This window comes from Staurois parvus, unplaced genomic scaffold (genome assembly GCF_062004578.1).
Source record: "Staurois parvus isolate SC_StPar_1 unplaced genomic scaffold, SC_StPar_1.0 ptg000760l, whole genome shotgun sequence".
Taxonomy (NCBI): Eukaryota; Metazoa; Chordata; class Amphibia; order Anura; family Ranidae; genus Staurois; species Staurois parvus.
In genome coordinates, this window is record NW_028318556.1 from 857,676 (window position 1) to 874,525 (window position 16,850).

The 16,850-nt window shown below is 39.9% G+C and overlaps 1 protein-coding gene across 1 annotated transcript in view; it reads right to left on the minus strand.

The window, feature by feature from the left end:
• Window positions 1–16,850, minus strand: part of LOC149444940 (VPS35 endosomal protein-sorting factor-like) — a gene marked incomplete at its 5' end in the record, with an annotated part of 803,117 nt that overhangs the window by 741,318 nt on the left and 44,949 nt on the right. The gene's annotated exons all lie outside the window — the stretch shown is intronic.

Consider the following 16,850-nt stretch of genomic DNA (forward strand, 5'->3'; position numbering starts at 1 on the left):
CACATGCCAATATTTTGAGGGAGATGACATATCAAGTTCAAAAATCACATAGCATGTACAAACCTAATGTAAATTGGGGGTGGATCCTGACCTGGAGATCAAGACATCAATCCTCATTAGAAAAATAAAATAGAGCAGGGCCATATAAAGCACTCTACAATAGAGTTATCATAGGCACAATACACCTGCATCAACTTATTTGCAGGTGTTTTAATCCTCACAAAAGGCCTGGAAATGTATCTCTGTATTAAAGGATAATGTTGTTAAGTTTATATATCCAATACTTGTCTTTCATTCATAAAACAGTATTGAAATCTTTCTTTCTCAATGAAATTGACACAAATTCCCTTCTCTTTTAAGTCTTCACACAGGAAAGTTGGTGATATGCCGAGCACGTGAACAAGAATATTTTCCCTTCATGTTCCTAAGGTGCTCAAAGATGTGAATTGTCTCCCTTTTTGGTGATCATCCCTGTGCGTTTCATAAAGGGAAAGATTTAGGAATGGCCACAGGGGAACATGCCCGTAGTTCATGCATAGATAGGTACCCACTTATTTTTTTTATAAATTCTGATTGTATCAGCAGGTCACCTTGATTTTGTGCCTTCTGTACCACAGCTTTGGACCCACTATTCCTGTAGAGTGGGGCATCAGGTACCTATCGGTCAATGCTTGATGACTGTAATTAACCTAAAAACGTCTGTTAGAGTTTCTATGAGTAAAAAAAAATATTTAATTTCTCCAGTTTGAACCATGGACATTTTAAGACCAAATAAGCCCTAAAATCCAGGGTTGCTTTTAGGTCTCAGGGCCCACCGGAGACATTGCTTTTCTCAACTGGAACAAATAAGACTACAAACAAGTTGTGGACAGTTACTGTCAAGGCCCTTGTAGTCTCCGCCGGACAATGGGTTTCTGGTATTCCCACAGCACCAACCATAGATAAACTGACCAAAGTCTACAAGGACTCTCAGGTCTCATACATGTGTATTGTGGAGACACGTCGTAAGTTTGCACAGTTGAATGGAAAAACAATCTTGTATTCCCAAAAGATAGCGAATACATTGTTCATTGAAATGAAGAACATTGGGTCCTGTTAACCATTAAGTCCGCTTGCAAGAATCTTGCAAGAAAGAGGCTTGAAACCAGAGAAATGTTAAAAAGGGAACTTTTTCAGAACTGTATAAAAATAAACCTGGATACTCCTGGAACATTTCAGGAAAAGACTAAAAGAGAATTAAGTATGAATATGTAAATATAGCAGTAGTGCAGATCCTGAGGAAGTCACGTGCACCAATCGTAACGTAACGCGTAGATGCACCTGTAGGAGGGGCCGTAGCGGCAACGTAGTGACGTCAGATCCGGCGCGGGTGCCATCTTGGTGCACCCAAGCACCATTAACACATGCAGTACACCCATAGTGTGGAGAAAATGCCATTTTGTACCTACCCAAATGTGAGTAGGCTATTTTATGCATTATTCCTTTATTAATAAACGGATTTACACTATATTGGATCTTTTGCTTTACTGGGGACGTTTATGGAGTGATACCTGTCCTAGCAACAGGAGGCAGCATTGGATATCTTCCCATCTGAAGGAGGAGGGAGTCCCAACATTACTGTGAAGGAGGTCCTTATCCTTTGGAGGAACACTGAGTGGCATATTTAGCTCATTGGTCCTGAGGGGCCTGGGCAGGAAGGTGAGGGGACACTGAGGATTGACACGCAGTTTTGAGCACCTGCATGAGGAGTATTTATTTCATCCACAAGGACACTTATTTATTTATAGCTATATGCTTTATTTTCTGTGTTTGGACTTCCCATATTGCATGACGGATATCTCCCCACAAGAGATACACACACTGTTGTAACACCTACTGATCCCTCAGTTGAGCATTATTCCCATTTAGGATGTGTGCCTCTCCCACTTGTAAATTTTGATATATATGTGTTTATTTATAGCGCTGCACTACTGCTATATTTACATCTTGACTGTTTTTTGGTGCCCAGGTTGTGGCATTTTAGTGCTGGCTGCTTAGTTGTATACGTATAATAGCGCAGGAGTATCTCTTCTTATTTAAGTATGAATATGCTTGTCAATGCATATGTGTATATATAATCAGGATGAAATGTCATATCTTAAAATGATCTATTAAGCTTATGGTTGTTTATTTTAAATCATTATTTTAGAAATGTGTGCTTTATAATTATGAAATCATGCCATCTCTGTAGTTAGACATTTACATTTGAATACTGCCTCACTAAAAGAGTAATAATCATAAATTAGAAAGCACCAAACTCTAAGCATTCTATATATTTTAGATAAACTCACATAGTCCCACTTGTTATAGTAAAATATTAATGGGTCCTATAACAGATTATTCTATAAAACCGATTTCCACTAGACAACAGAAATAGTCATTTCTGGTCCTAGGGTGCCATCTGGTGACCAAGGGAGAGAATGCGTAAGCACATGGTTGACGATTATCCTGTCCACCAAAGAGAAAAATTACATCCTGGGTGGGATTTTTGAATGTATTGTTCACAACTGAATATATACAGAAATACAAGTCAGGTAGATAAGAAGGGACACATCATCAGACCATCAATAGGAATCAGACACAGACATCATCTGAAAGAGACTCATCATTAGCAGGACAAATCATCTTAAGGATCACCTCATCTAGGTCTGACACCTCACTGAAACCAGGGCACCTAGCCCCATCCTAGTTTCTTGGGGAATTGGTCATTTTTGGGAAGATCAACTCCACCCATTAGTCAGCAGCCATTTTAGGAAAGTCTGGCCAAATAGCCATTTTCAGGCCAGGTTCACACCAATGTGGTGTGGGTAATGCTGCGAAACCTATGAGTTTCCCCACACCGCATTGCAATTATATCGCGTTCATGCGATCTGGCGCAGGTGCCAATGGTAAATTAATGACACCCCGAAACAGATTGCAAAACGTGATGTGATTGTCAGAAATCGCATCGCATGGGTGAGAACATCCAAGCGATGTGATTCAGGTGTAGACTTAAAAAGGGGTCCTGCACCTTTCTGGTGTGGATGCGATGAGATATGAGCCGTACAAAATGCATGGCTCAAATCTCATCCACATTAACATCTGCGTGTAATTTGCACAGAAATATGGTCTGATTTCTGTGCGAATTACATTAGGTGTCCAGTGCAAACCCAGGCTAAAGGGTAACTATATATTTTCCACATTTATTATTGATTTTTTTTTTCATGCGTGCCAGTGTTTTGTGCTAGTTCATTTGCTACCATTTGATCTCATAACACCCCAAAATGTGGTCATTTTAATTTGCCCAATTGGCATAACTTTGACTAACTTCACCCGGTAATTCAAATGCAGCAGGTTCACGGGTCATGTTAATCCAGGGCATATTTTCACCTGACAAATTTTATGCAATCGGTTAAGATATCAACAGTAAGGGAAAAGCATTATTGTCTCATTAGGTACAGTCGTGACCAAAAATATTGGCACCCCTGCATCTCTGTCAGATAATGCACCACTTCTCCCATAAAATTGTTGCAATTACAAATGTTTAGGCATTCTCATGTTTATTTCTTTTGTTTGTATTGATATGAGACAAAATTGTCTCATATCAATACAAGGCGATTGGAAGCAGAAGTTGTCCTCCCCCACAGTTTTTGTAGCTGCTGAGTTTAAATCTTTTATATTTTCATTGGAACTCCACTTTAATGTTCCTTTATCCACTGTGCGCAACATTGTCAAGAAGTTTACGGCTCATAACACTGTAGCTAATCTCCCTGGATGTCGAAAAAAAGAGAAAAAAATGATCAAATATTGTAAGAAAAGGATTGTTCAAATGGTGGCTAAAGAACCTCAATCAACTTCCAGACAAATTCAAATTGACCTTCAGGCACAGGGTACAACTGTGTAAGCTTGCACTATACCTTGACATCTGAATAAAAAAAAGATGCTATGGTAGGAGACACAAGAAGACCCCACTGCTTACACAGAAACTTCAAAAAGCCTGACTGAAGTTTGCCACAACTTACTTGGAGGCCAAAATCCTTTTGCAGAATGCTTTGGACAGGCAAAAAAAAATAACAGTTTTTTAGTAAAGCCCATCTTTCAGAAAAATCATATATAGCATGTATATATTTTACAGTAACAGACCGTTTTCAAACCTTGTTGAAATATTGTACTGTCTGTGTTCACCTATTAGTCAGACAGTGGGGTTTGTAAGCGACGTATTGTAATAAATTTATTATTGATGGTCTGCAGTCTATGCTTACACTGGTCTTGTGTTATATAAAGAAATATGCTTGGCAAAATCACCTAAAAATAATAAAGTCAGTTAAATTATTTTTATAAATTATTTTTGTATTGGAGGCACTATGATTCGATCAGTTTAGCTAAATTAATCGTTCAGGCACACTCTGGCATTTCACAGGTAAGTCCCTGCTGTCCTGTTTTAAGGAACCTCTATTACACTCAAGGGCTTTTTTTTTTTATAGCCATCATGATCCCTTTCTTGAAATCAGTCATACATATGCCTTGCCTAAGCCTTAAAATCATCTGCCTTTGTACAGTTTCATCAGATACGTAAAAACTGTGCAGCCAGGACCACATTTACAAGTGACCTAGGGTGGTATCTATCTTTCTAGATAAAGAATCTCATTGTACAGTTTCATCAAATACATAGAAACTGTGTAGTAAGGATCCCATTTACAAGTGATCTGGGGTGGTATCAATCTTTCTAGAAAAGGAATCTGTTCTCCAATGAAGGTGTAGGTAACTTATGTTACTGGGTAGATAAAGGTGGTTTGATTGAGAACTTTTGTTATCCTTTTATCCTTTTGGATTATCCTTTTGGAAATCATGAAAGACTCTGAGCCTCTTCAAATCAACAGCACATCATCAATGTACATCGGCAAGTTGTAGATCAAATTTTCCTCTCACTACCCCAGATGAAGACATACATAGGACAGGACACAAGGGGCTCCTATTGAGGTTCACATTGCCTGCTTATACTTTTTCCCCATAGAAATATTATTAGTTAAAGCAGATACAAGAATTTCCAACAGCAATTAATTTAGTGGGCCAATTTTGGGTAAATTTAAAACCAGGAAATGAGAACCGGCTCTCAACCCAAATGCACGTGCAATTAGGGTATACAGGGACTCCCACAAGAGTGAATATGCCTCAATCCTCATATCTGCAATCTTTGAAAGAACTGTATTTTGTACATAGGACTCAAAATGTGGAACCATTTCTTTATTTAACAAACAGTCCATGTACTTACACACTCTCTCCAATGAGCCTACCTGGGCAGAGTGAGGGGTTCAAGGCCCCTGTGTACTTTGGTGATAACATAAAAGATGGTTATATTGGAATTAAGTGCGAAAGTTATAGCATCTACAAACTATGGAATAGATCATGGAATATAATGTACACAGCTTTTACTTTCTGGCTGCCCATCATATTCCTTGAGGTGCTATAATACCAGGATAGTACAAATACCCCCAAAAAGACAAGTAAACACCCTAAGCTATCTGCTGAGAGGCATATTGAGTCCATGGAAGATTTTTTTTTTTCCCCACGTTTCCGGAAAATGACAAACTTTTTTTTTTAAACACAAAGTTGTCACTTAAATTATATATTTCTCACACAAGCCACAGGTATATGTGGAATTGCACCCCAAAATACATTCTGCTACCTCTACCGAGTATGGGGATACCACATGTGAGACTTTTTGGGAGCCTTAAGGTGCGTAACTTCCTCACTACCTATCACAGTTTCAGAGGCCCTGAAATGAAAGGATAGTACAAACCCCCCCCCACCACCACCAAAAATGACCCCTTTTTGGAAAGTAGACACCCCAAGGAATTTAAAAAGGCATGGTGAGTTTTGCTGATCTACTTTTTTCTCACAAGGTTTTGAAATATAAAAAAAAAAAAAGTTTGTTTTCTTTCTTCATTTTCCGAAAACTTGTGGCAACAAACGAGATCTGCAAAATACTCAGCATGATTCGTATTAAATTCCTTGGGGTGTCTACTTTCCAAAGAGGTTATTTGGGGAGGTTTGGTGCTATCCTGGCATTTCAGGGCCTCCGAAACTGTAATAGGTAGTCAGGAAGTGTAATGAGGTTATTTCCTCATCTAATGGTGGGCACACATTAGGTCGCACGATGCCACACGCACCAATTCCAAGATTGTACAAATGTCTAAATAGTGGCATGCTTGAATAAAAATTGTCCACGTATAAGTTGTACCCCATATGGAAAAAGGATGACACCAAGTCACAAGCCTGAAGGTGCTTATTGGAATCTGGGGTCCTGTACTTGGCTAGACTGCCAAAAAATCTCTTACATGTGGTACCTCCATACTCGGGAGAAGTAGCAGAATGTATTTTGGGCAGTAATTCCACATATACCCAATGTGAGCAAAAAATCATTTAAGTGACAATTTTGTGTAAAAAAAAATAAAAATTCTCATTTTCAAAAAAATTCTATTGGTTCAACATGCCTCTCAGCAAATATTTTGGTGTGTCTACTTTCCAAAAAAAGGTAGTTTTGAGGGGTGTATTGTGTATTTTTTGCTAGGAAACTAATTTAAACCCTCAAACATTATATTTTTTTAAAGCAAATAACCTAGTGAAAAATAGTGGGTGCTACAATTTTTTATGTCACATAGTACTCGCGCAGCTATTTTTCAAAAGCAAATTTTTTTGAAAAACTTTTTTTTTTTTTAATTTTAATGCACAAAAACACAATATATTGGCCAATTAATTGGTAAAACATAAAAGATGATGGTATGCTGAATAAATAGATCAAAAACATGACATGATTTAAAACTGTGCATGCCCCGTGCAATGGCGACAAACTGAAAACATTTTTAATATCCACAGGCAACGCTTTAAAAGCCTTTACAAGCTACCATTTTACATTTATAAAAGAGGTCTAGTGCTAGAATTAATCCCTTGATCTGACGCTCGATCCATTGCGCAACCGCTGTTTACATACCGGCACAGGGTCAACGCTCGTGGGGGCTCTTTTAATTTATTTAGATTTTTAAAATTATTTTTACACTATCCATTTCATTTGTTTTTTTAAATCGCTTATAATGCTATCACAGGGAATGCAAATATCCCCCTATAACTTCAATGGGGCATGGTCAAATTATTTTTTGAGAAATCTGGGGTCTATCAGACTCTAGAAATCTCCTCTGCCCTTACATTATCTAATCAAACCAAGATCGGTGTGATCAGATGCTTTCCCAAATTACAAATGGTGCTGTTTATATCTTGCGAAACTGAAGTGATGAAATGCTCGTAGCTTCTGATTTCTTAGACTATAGAGATGATTGGCACCATTCCAGTCTCCAACCTGCTCTATGGTCAGCTGGCAGAAACACCAGCTGCATTCTCAGGTTCCCCCGATAGTATGGGACTGCCCGAGAAGGCCGTGGAAGGCAGCGGGGGGGCATCATCTCCCGCTGCCTGTAAAAGCAATCCTGCGGCTAATTAGCCACTAACATTGCTTTTACATGAAAACCAATCGCCGGCTGAAAAAACAACTATGCCAGGATGATGCCTGCAGCTGTAGGCATCATCCTGGTATAACCATTCAAAATCCAGTGATGTACCAGTACGCTGGTCCATGTTGGGTATATATATGTTCTTTTTTTTGTATGCAGCCTGTGGGCTGAAAGAAAAAAAAGAGAAATATCTGCCAAAAAAGTGTGTGGTATGCCTATCATTAAAATATACTGCCCTGCACCCACCCACTTCTAATGGTGGGCACACATTAGGTCGCACGATGCCACACGCACCAATTCCAAGATTGTACAAATGTCTAAATAGTGGCATGCTTGAATAAAAATTGTCCACGTATAAGTTGTACCCCATATGGAAAAAGGATGACACCAAGTCACAAACTATCTTGACAATACTCCCCATGTAGTCTGGGCATTGAGGGGGCTCCACGTAACTATCTTTTCTCGTGTAAATCTGAAACTTATGTGTATAGCCTGTTGCCCTCTCACAGGTCTTCTACATTTTGACCCCATATCTGGCACGCTTGCAGAGGAGAAATTGTTTGAATGCAAGGTGGCCAGAAAATTGAATGAGGGACTCAACGCAGATTTTTTGCTGGGGAATATAGACATCTGCAAATTTTTGGTTAAGGTGATTTACGGGGGGCCGAATTTTGTGAAGCCAGTAAAATTCAGGGTCACCCTGAGGACAACAGAGAGTGTTGTCGTTGAAATGCATAAAACACATTATACGCTCATATCTATGCCTGGCCATGGCAGCAGAGAACACAAGCATTTGATGAATCGGGTCTGTGGACCAATACAACCGCCATTCATATTTTTAAGTAATGCCCATGTTGAGGGTTGGGCCCAAAAAAAATGTAAATTCGGAAACCGTAATGGGTTTCCATGTGAATGGTCTGGCAAGGTTTGAATTTGGGTTGGTGGCAATAAATTGTTGTGTATATAAATTACTTAGATCCACAAGCAATGCATACAAATCTTCCGTGAAAAACAACTCCAAAATATTAAGGGGAGTAGTTAAAATTGCTGTTCCCACCTGAATTGCGGATTGGGCAGTGAATAAAAATATAAATTCGGAAACCGTAATGAGTTTCCATGCGAATGGTCTGGCAAGGTTTTAATTTGGGCTGGCACCGATAAATTGTTGTGCATATAAAATGCTTTGATCCACAAAAAAATGGATACAGATCTGTGAAAAACAGCTCCAAAAAAATCAAGGGGAGGAGTTAAATTTGCTATTTCCACCTGAATTCCGGGTTGGGAAGCGAATGGGGGGGATGTACGGGTGCTGCAGAATTTGTGAGCTGCCAAATCGGGATTTGCAAGCACATCCAGAAAGATACTATGGGCTCTATGGGCCTGTGTGTGAATTCTTGGTGGTTGCGGGACAATACTTGTGCTCGCCACTGCACCAGCTTGTAAAGCACTTACGGGACTCGCCATGTCACCAAGTGTTACTGCAGTGCTGGTATATAAAAGAGCAGGATGTACTAGGCCGCTGGTGCTCCCCAGTTCACCAAAAGGTAGAACGGCATTAGTACTGGCACTCTGCTGCATGGGAGAGTCCTCAAAATTTACCAGCAAGTGCAAGCAGAGATTAAGCCTGATTCTGCGAACACTGCGGTTGTGTGTAATGTATCAAGTGACAGTGACCTACTGACACTGCACTTGCTGGGAGAGAAGGGGGGGGGGGGGTAAGTGTAGAGGCTAAATGCAGGTTCCGGGGCTGATCCCGCTAACGCTACATAATTGGGGACACTATACTAATGTATGGCATAGTGTTGATCTGATCAAAGATATTGATCCGTTCAGACACTATACTAGCAATAGAGATTTATTGTGTAGGAGCGTGTTTCTGGCAATCAAGGGGTTAAATGTGATTACTGGTGTACTGAAGGGCCATCTGGGAGGGGCGTGAAAACCGTGGGAGCGGGAATCACGTATATATACACACGTGATTTTACGCATCCGTGTCGCCCTGTAGCCGTATTTCTACTATAGGGTGATAAGGAAGCAGTTACAGAAGCGGTTTACGTTACTTTTAACTGACAATTGCGTGGTCATGCAACACAGCAGCCAAATGAAATTTACGTCCCTTTTTCCCATGAATTGAGCTTTATTTCGGTGGTATTTGATCACCTGAGCGGTTTTAAATTTTTGCGCTATAAAAAAAACCCGTCAATTTTGAGAAAAAAAACAATATTTTGGACTTTTTGCTATAAAACATGTCCAGTAAAAAAAATGTAAAAATCAAATTTCGTCATACATTTAGGCCAAAATGTATTCTGCGAAATGTCTTTGCTAAATAAAAATATATCCCAATACGTGTAAATTAATTGGTTTCTGAGAAGTTTATAGTGTTTACAAATGGTGGTATAAATACTGGAAATTTTTTTTTATACATAATAATACGGCGATCCGCAACTTATGGCGGGACTGCGGCAGACATTCTGACACTGGGAGGGAACTGACTTGGGTTCACTGACATCCCCAGTAACACCAAGACAGTGATCAGTGCAAAGAAAGAAAAAAAAAAAAAAAAAGCACTGACACTGTAAAAATGACACTGGGGAGGAAGGGGTTAACTGTGTGATGGGAGTGTTTTACTAGGGGGCGGGGGGGGGGTGCTTAACTGAAAGCACACTGATCAGGATAGCTGTGTCCAGCCATCCGAGCAGTGTGTCCAAACTGACAGAGGAGAGCTGCATTGTAAACAATTCCTAGTGAGGTTATTCCTCCCCCCTAAGGGACTTAATACAGAACTAAAATTTCCAGGTCTTTCTTGAGGATCAGAACCCCCTGCAAGCTGATGTAGATGTACAGTGAAGGAAATAATTATTTGATCTCCTGCTGATTTTGAATGTTTGCCCACTCACAAAGAAATGACCAGTTTAAAAATTGAATGGTAGGTGTATTGTAACAGAGACAGAATAGCAACAAAAATTTCAAGAGAACTGTAACAAATTATGCACTGATTTGCATGTTCATGAGGGAAATAAATATTTGATACCCTTCACGAAACATGACTTCATACTTGGTGGCAACTCACTTGTTGGCAATCACAGAGGTCAGACGTTTCCTGTAGTTGGCCACCAGGTTTACACACATCTCAGGAGGGATTTTGGACCACTACTCTTGGCAGATCCTCTCCAAGTCATTAAGGTTTGGTGGCCGACGTTTGGCAACTCGAACTTTCAGCTCCCTCCACAGATTTTCAATGGGATTAAGGGCTGGAGACTGGCTAGCCCACTCCAGAACCTTAACCTCCCTAGCAGTCTGATTATGTTAGTATTCCTGTGTTCAAAGCGGTAAATTTTTTTGCATGGAAATATGTTGTTTTTTTATTGTAGGCCTGTAATTCTTAGCAATAACTCACTGAAATATGTCCGTACAAGAGTCCAGTAAACAACCCGGGTATGATAAAGTTTGAAACATGAAATCATAAATTATAATATAATAATCATTAAAAAAATTATAATAAATTTAATTCTATAATGTAATCAAACCGAAAACACTCAAATTTAAAATAGAGCGCCAAGTTCACACATGACTGAGCTCAGTTGCAAAATCGTTTTCAGTGTCTGATGACGAATTTCCCCACGAATCATTATCACTCAATTCTGCAAGTGGTTCTAATTTACTATTGCTGTTCTCTAGCTGGTCTAAAATCACTTTTGACCTAAAAGGGACACTTTTTGGACGCCATTGACTTCCCAGGCAGAAAGAACAGTAAAACTGCAGGCAGGGCACAGGACAAAGAGCTAGGGACAAAATGTATATCAAATGGTTTGATACAGTAGTAATGTTATACTATCAGATTTTAGCGTATTGAGTCAATGTCACTTTTTAAAATTTTTAATTTCCTGCCGGTTCCGTCCCCCGTACGTCCCGATGCTCGCAGGGAACAGGACCCAGAAGACGGATGCCGGCATCGGCCAGAGGAGATGGCCGGGGACACTGCAGGGGGAACATCGCGGGAGCGCAGGACAAGGTAAGTGCTGGAGGGATCCCAGAGCAATGCTGCAGGGTAATCCCGAGTGTAGGTCGGGGTTACCGCTTCTGGTACCGAAAGTTAACCCCGAGATAAACTCGGGAATACCACCAGGGGGGTTAATGTCCTTCTTGAGCCACTCCTTTGTTGCCATGGCCATGTGGTTTGGGTCATTGTCATGCTGGAAAACCAATTCAAGACGTATTTTCAATGTCCTGGCTGAGGGAAGAAGGTTCTCACCCAAGATTTGACGGTATATTTCCCTGTCCATCGTCCCTGTGATGCGGTGCAGTTGTCCTGTCCCCTTAGCAGAAAAACACCCCCAAAGCAGAATGCTTCCACCACCATGCTTAACAGTTGGGATGGTGTTCCTGGGGTCATAGGCAGCATTCCTCCTCCTCCAAATACGGTGAGTTGAGTTGATGCCAAAGAGCTCGATTTTCGGTCTCATCTGACCACAACACTTTCAACCAGTCCAAATGGTGCATCATTCAGATGTTCAATGGCAGACTTCAGATGGGTCTGGACATGTGCTTTCTTGAGCAGAGGAACCTTGCGGGCACTGCAGGATTTCAATCCTTGTCGGCGTAGTGTGTTACCAATTGTTTTCTTGGTGACTGTAGTCCCAGCTGCCTGAAGATCTATGACAAGATCCTCACGTGTAGTTCTGGGATGATTCCTCACTGTTCTCATGATTATTGACCTTGCATGGTGCAACAGACCTAAGAAGACTGACAGTTGTGTTTCTTCCATTTGCGAATGATTGCACCAACTGTTGTCACCTTCTCAACAAGCTGCTTGGCGATAGTTTGGTAGCCCAGTCCAGTGTTGTGTAGGTCTACAATCTTGTCACTGACATCCTTGGACAGCTCTTTGGTCTTTGCCATATAGTGGAGAGTTTGGAATATGATTGACTGCTCCTGTGGACAGTTGTCTTTTATACAGGTAACAAAAGGAGATTAACAGCACTCCCTTTAAGAGACTGCTTCTAATCTCAGCTTGTTACCTGTATGAAAGACACCCGGTAGCCAGAAAACCTGCTGAATGAGAGGGGATCAAATACTTATATCCCTCATGAACATGCAAATCAGTGCATTTGTTAGACATGCATTTCTTTTGAATTTGTCGTTGCAATTCTGTCTCTCAGTGTTACAATACACCCACAATTCGATTTTTAGACTGATCATTTCTTTGTGAGTGGGCAAACATTCAAAATCAGCAGGAGATCAAATACTAATTTCCTTCACTGTATTAGGCCTATGATTACTCACATCTATTGTAGAGTGCTCTATTTAGTCCTGCTTTATTTTATCTAATGAATAATGTATTAATCACCAGGCCAGGATTCTCCCCCAATTTACACCAGATTTTACGTACTATGTGACTTTTGGACTTGATATGCCATCTCCCCAAAATATGGCATTTACCATGATATGCTAACTGCTATGCTATTGTGCTGCACTGAGAATTTGCAGCTCTCCACTAGAAAATTTTCATTAAAACACATTGGCAATAGGCTCTCTTTAAGAGCCCAGTGGGTTCAAATGCTCAAATATGGGAATTCAGAGCCACACTCGTGCTACAGTTTTAGTAGAGTTGAGTACATAATAGGGACTATACAAGGTTACAATTTTGGGGCATAAAAAAAGATAACAGCCATTAGAGGGGTGACAAAGTAAGAGATGGTGGATCTATGAGTTAAAATGCTTAGCTCCACGATGCCAAAACAAAATTTGATTTAATTGGTCTCCTCAGCAATTATTAGATTTTGTGCATGTTCATTATTTTTTGGGATTCCACTTACAGTAAGTACAGATATTTAGTAACTTATGGTATCTAGTCGATGGGTTATGAAGTGAAAAAGTTGTATTATATATTATAAAAATTTTAACAGTATAATATAAAAGGTACCATATATATTAACCAATTGCTGACCGCAGATAGCCAAATGATGACTTCACTGCGGACGGCCAGTTCTATAGACACAGTTGATCACGTGATGTGGTAAAAGGCCAATCACAGCGGCCTTTTACCATGTGATCCGCAGTGTCCAATGATCACTGTCCCAGCGTGAGGAAAGTACTGCCGATAACAGGCAATTGTCAGAGGAGGGATCAGCACCGATCATCAGGGCACTTCTGATCAGTGCCCTGATGATCAGTGCCACCCACCAGTGCCCAATACCACCCACCTGTGCCCATCGGTGCCAACCACCTGTGCCCAGCAGTGCCGCCAGTCAGTGCCCAGCAGAGCTGCCAGTCAGTGCCAGCCATCAGTGCCGCCTACCAGTGCCCATCACTGTTGCAGATCATTGCCAGCTCATCAGTGCCGCCTATCAGTGCCCATCATTGTTGCATATCAGTGCCACCTCATGAGTGCCGCCTATCAGTGCTATCAGTGCAGCCTCATCAATGCACATCAGTGAAGGAGAAAAATGACCCGTTTGCTACATTTTAGAACAGAAACAAACAAAAACTTTTTTTTTCCAAACATTTTTGCTCTTTGTTTATAGCGCAAACATCAAAACACCCAGCGACAAGTACATACCACCAAAAGAAAGCTCTATTTGTGTGAAAAAATGATAACAATTTCATATGGGTGCAATGTTGCATGACCGTGCAGTGCGACAGCACTGAAATCTGAAAATTGGCCTGAGCCGGAAGGGGGTTTAAGTGCCCGGTAGGCAAGTGGTTAAAGAAGAAATCTACTATTAATAGATATTTTTATAAATATATTTTAAGTTGAGTTTCATTGTTTTAATTTATTTTACTGCATATTTTCATGGTGTATTACATCTAACCATAAAAGGTGATCTAAAAGTAGAGTTCCTAACTGTAGAAAATGAGGGATCACAATATTGATATAAATTTTAAAATATGCATTAAATAATATTCAGTATAGAATATCATACATGGTATACTTTTTTTTAGATTAAATTAGCACTTTAGGTATATAAGGGTGGTTACATATGACTTAAAATATGGGATCGCTTTTTAGGATATACAGGTCACTTTTCATCCAAATAGTGTATGTGAATTGTGATACCCCAATGCAGCCATATAATTATTATTATACAGGATTTATATAGCACCAACAGTTTGCTCAGCGCTTTACGTTATAGTGGGAGACAATACAGTAGCAATACGCCATATGATGGACTCTCCATCTATACACCAAAAGAGAAACAGCATTACACAGGATTATATAACATTAGGTTTTGTAAGGAAATAGCGATGAGTATATGTGGATGCTTAAAAGGTTTATTTCTACATATCCTATCAATGAGGGTAAAGTTATAACATCTATAAGGTATATGTAGTAAGAAGACATTTAAAGAATATTAATATGGTGACTAAGGTCGCACTATGGGCTACAAGAAAATGGTGCCAGTAATACATACAAAGTGTCTAGAGTGCAATGCCGTCCAATCAGATCCCCCTGATAAAGCCATGTGTCCCTGAGCGTAGGGAAGGGGCTTGCTGACATCACGATGCTCGTAATCCCAGACGGTGTTTGGTAACTATACAGGTGAAACTCGAAAAATTAGAATATCGTGCAAAAGTTCATTTATTTCAGTAATGCAACTTAAAAGGTGAAAATAATATATGAGATAGACTCATTACACTGCGTTCCAAATTATTATGCAAATTCTATTTAAGTGTCACAAAGATGAAATATTTTGTTTTTCAGTTTAACTCATGGATGGCATTGTGTGTCAGGGCTCTTTTGATCACTGAAAACAATCTCGGACACATGTGATAATTAGATTGGCCGGTGAGCCCAATTTAAGGAAAAACTACTAAAGGACGGTGTTCCACATTATTAAGCAGAGCACCATTTTCAAGCAATATGGGGAAGAAAAAGGATCTCTCTGCTGCCGAAAAGAGTGAAATAGTTCATTGCCTTGGACAAGGTATGAAAACATTAGATATTTCACGAAAACTTAAGCATGATCATCGCACTATTAAGAGATTTGTGGCTGATTCAGAGCACAGACGGGTTCGTGCAGATAAAACGCACATTGAGGAAGATTTCTGCCAGATCCATGCATCGGATCAAGAGAGCAGCTGCTAAAATACCATTACATAGCAGCAAACACATTTGAAGCTGCTGGTGCCTCTGGAGTCCCACGGACATCAAGGTGTAGAGTCCTCCAGAGTCTTGCAACTGTGCATAAACCTTCTATTCAACACCACTAACCAATGCTCACAAGCAGAAATGGCTGCATTGGGCAGAAAAATACATGAAGACTAATTTTCAAACAGTCCTGTTCACTGATGAGTGCCGTGCAACCCTGGATAGTCCAAATGGATGGAGTAGTGGATGGTTGGTGGATGTCCACCCTGTTCCAACAAGGCTGCGACGTCAGCAAGGCGGTGGTGGAGCCATGTTTTGGGCCGGAATCATGGGAACAGAGCTGGTCGGCCCCTTTAGAGCCCCCGAAGGTGTAAAGATGACCTCTGCAAAGTATGTGGGGTTTATGACTGACCACTTTCTTCCCTGGTACAGAAGGAAGAACTATGCTTTCCGTAATAAAATCATCTTCATGCATGACAATGCACCATCTCATGCTGCAAAGAATACCTCTGCATCAATGTATGTTATGGGGATAAAAGGAGAAAAAGTCATGGTGTGGCCTCTATCCTCCCCTGACCTCAATCCTATTGAGAACCTTTGGAGCATCCTCAAGCAAAAGATCTATGAGGGTGGGAGGAAGTTTACATCCAAACAGCAGCTCTGGGGAGCTATTCTGACATCTTGCAAACAAATTCAAGCAGAAACTGTCCAAAAACTCACAAGTTTAATGGATGCAAGACTTGTGAAGCTGCTATCAAATAAGGGTCCTATGTTAAAATGTAACGTGACCTGTTAAAATGTTTAAACAGTTAAAATGTTGTTAAAAGTTTGATTGAAATAGCTTTTGATTTCAGTAAATATGCTGCAAACACAACAAATGACAATTTTCAGTTCTTTACAACCTATAAAGTGTTTTGAAGCTTACGGTGTGTAATAATTTGGAACAGTGCATTGTAAGTGTTTTATGTTTAAAAAAAATACTGTTATCATTAGGAGGTTTGTTCAATAAAATGTGAATTGTACTCTTAATAGTTGATAACATGAGAATTATGCTGACTGTTATTTACATCAATTATTTAGGTAAATGAGAAAAATATAATTTGCATAATAATTTGGAACACAGTGTATATGCAAAGCAAGATAGTTCAAGCTGCGATTTGTCATAATTGTGATGAATATGGCATACAGCTCATGAAAACCCCAAATCCACAATCTCAAAAAATTAGAATATTACATGC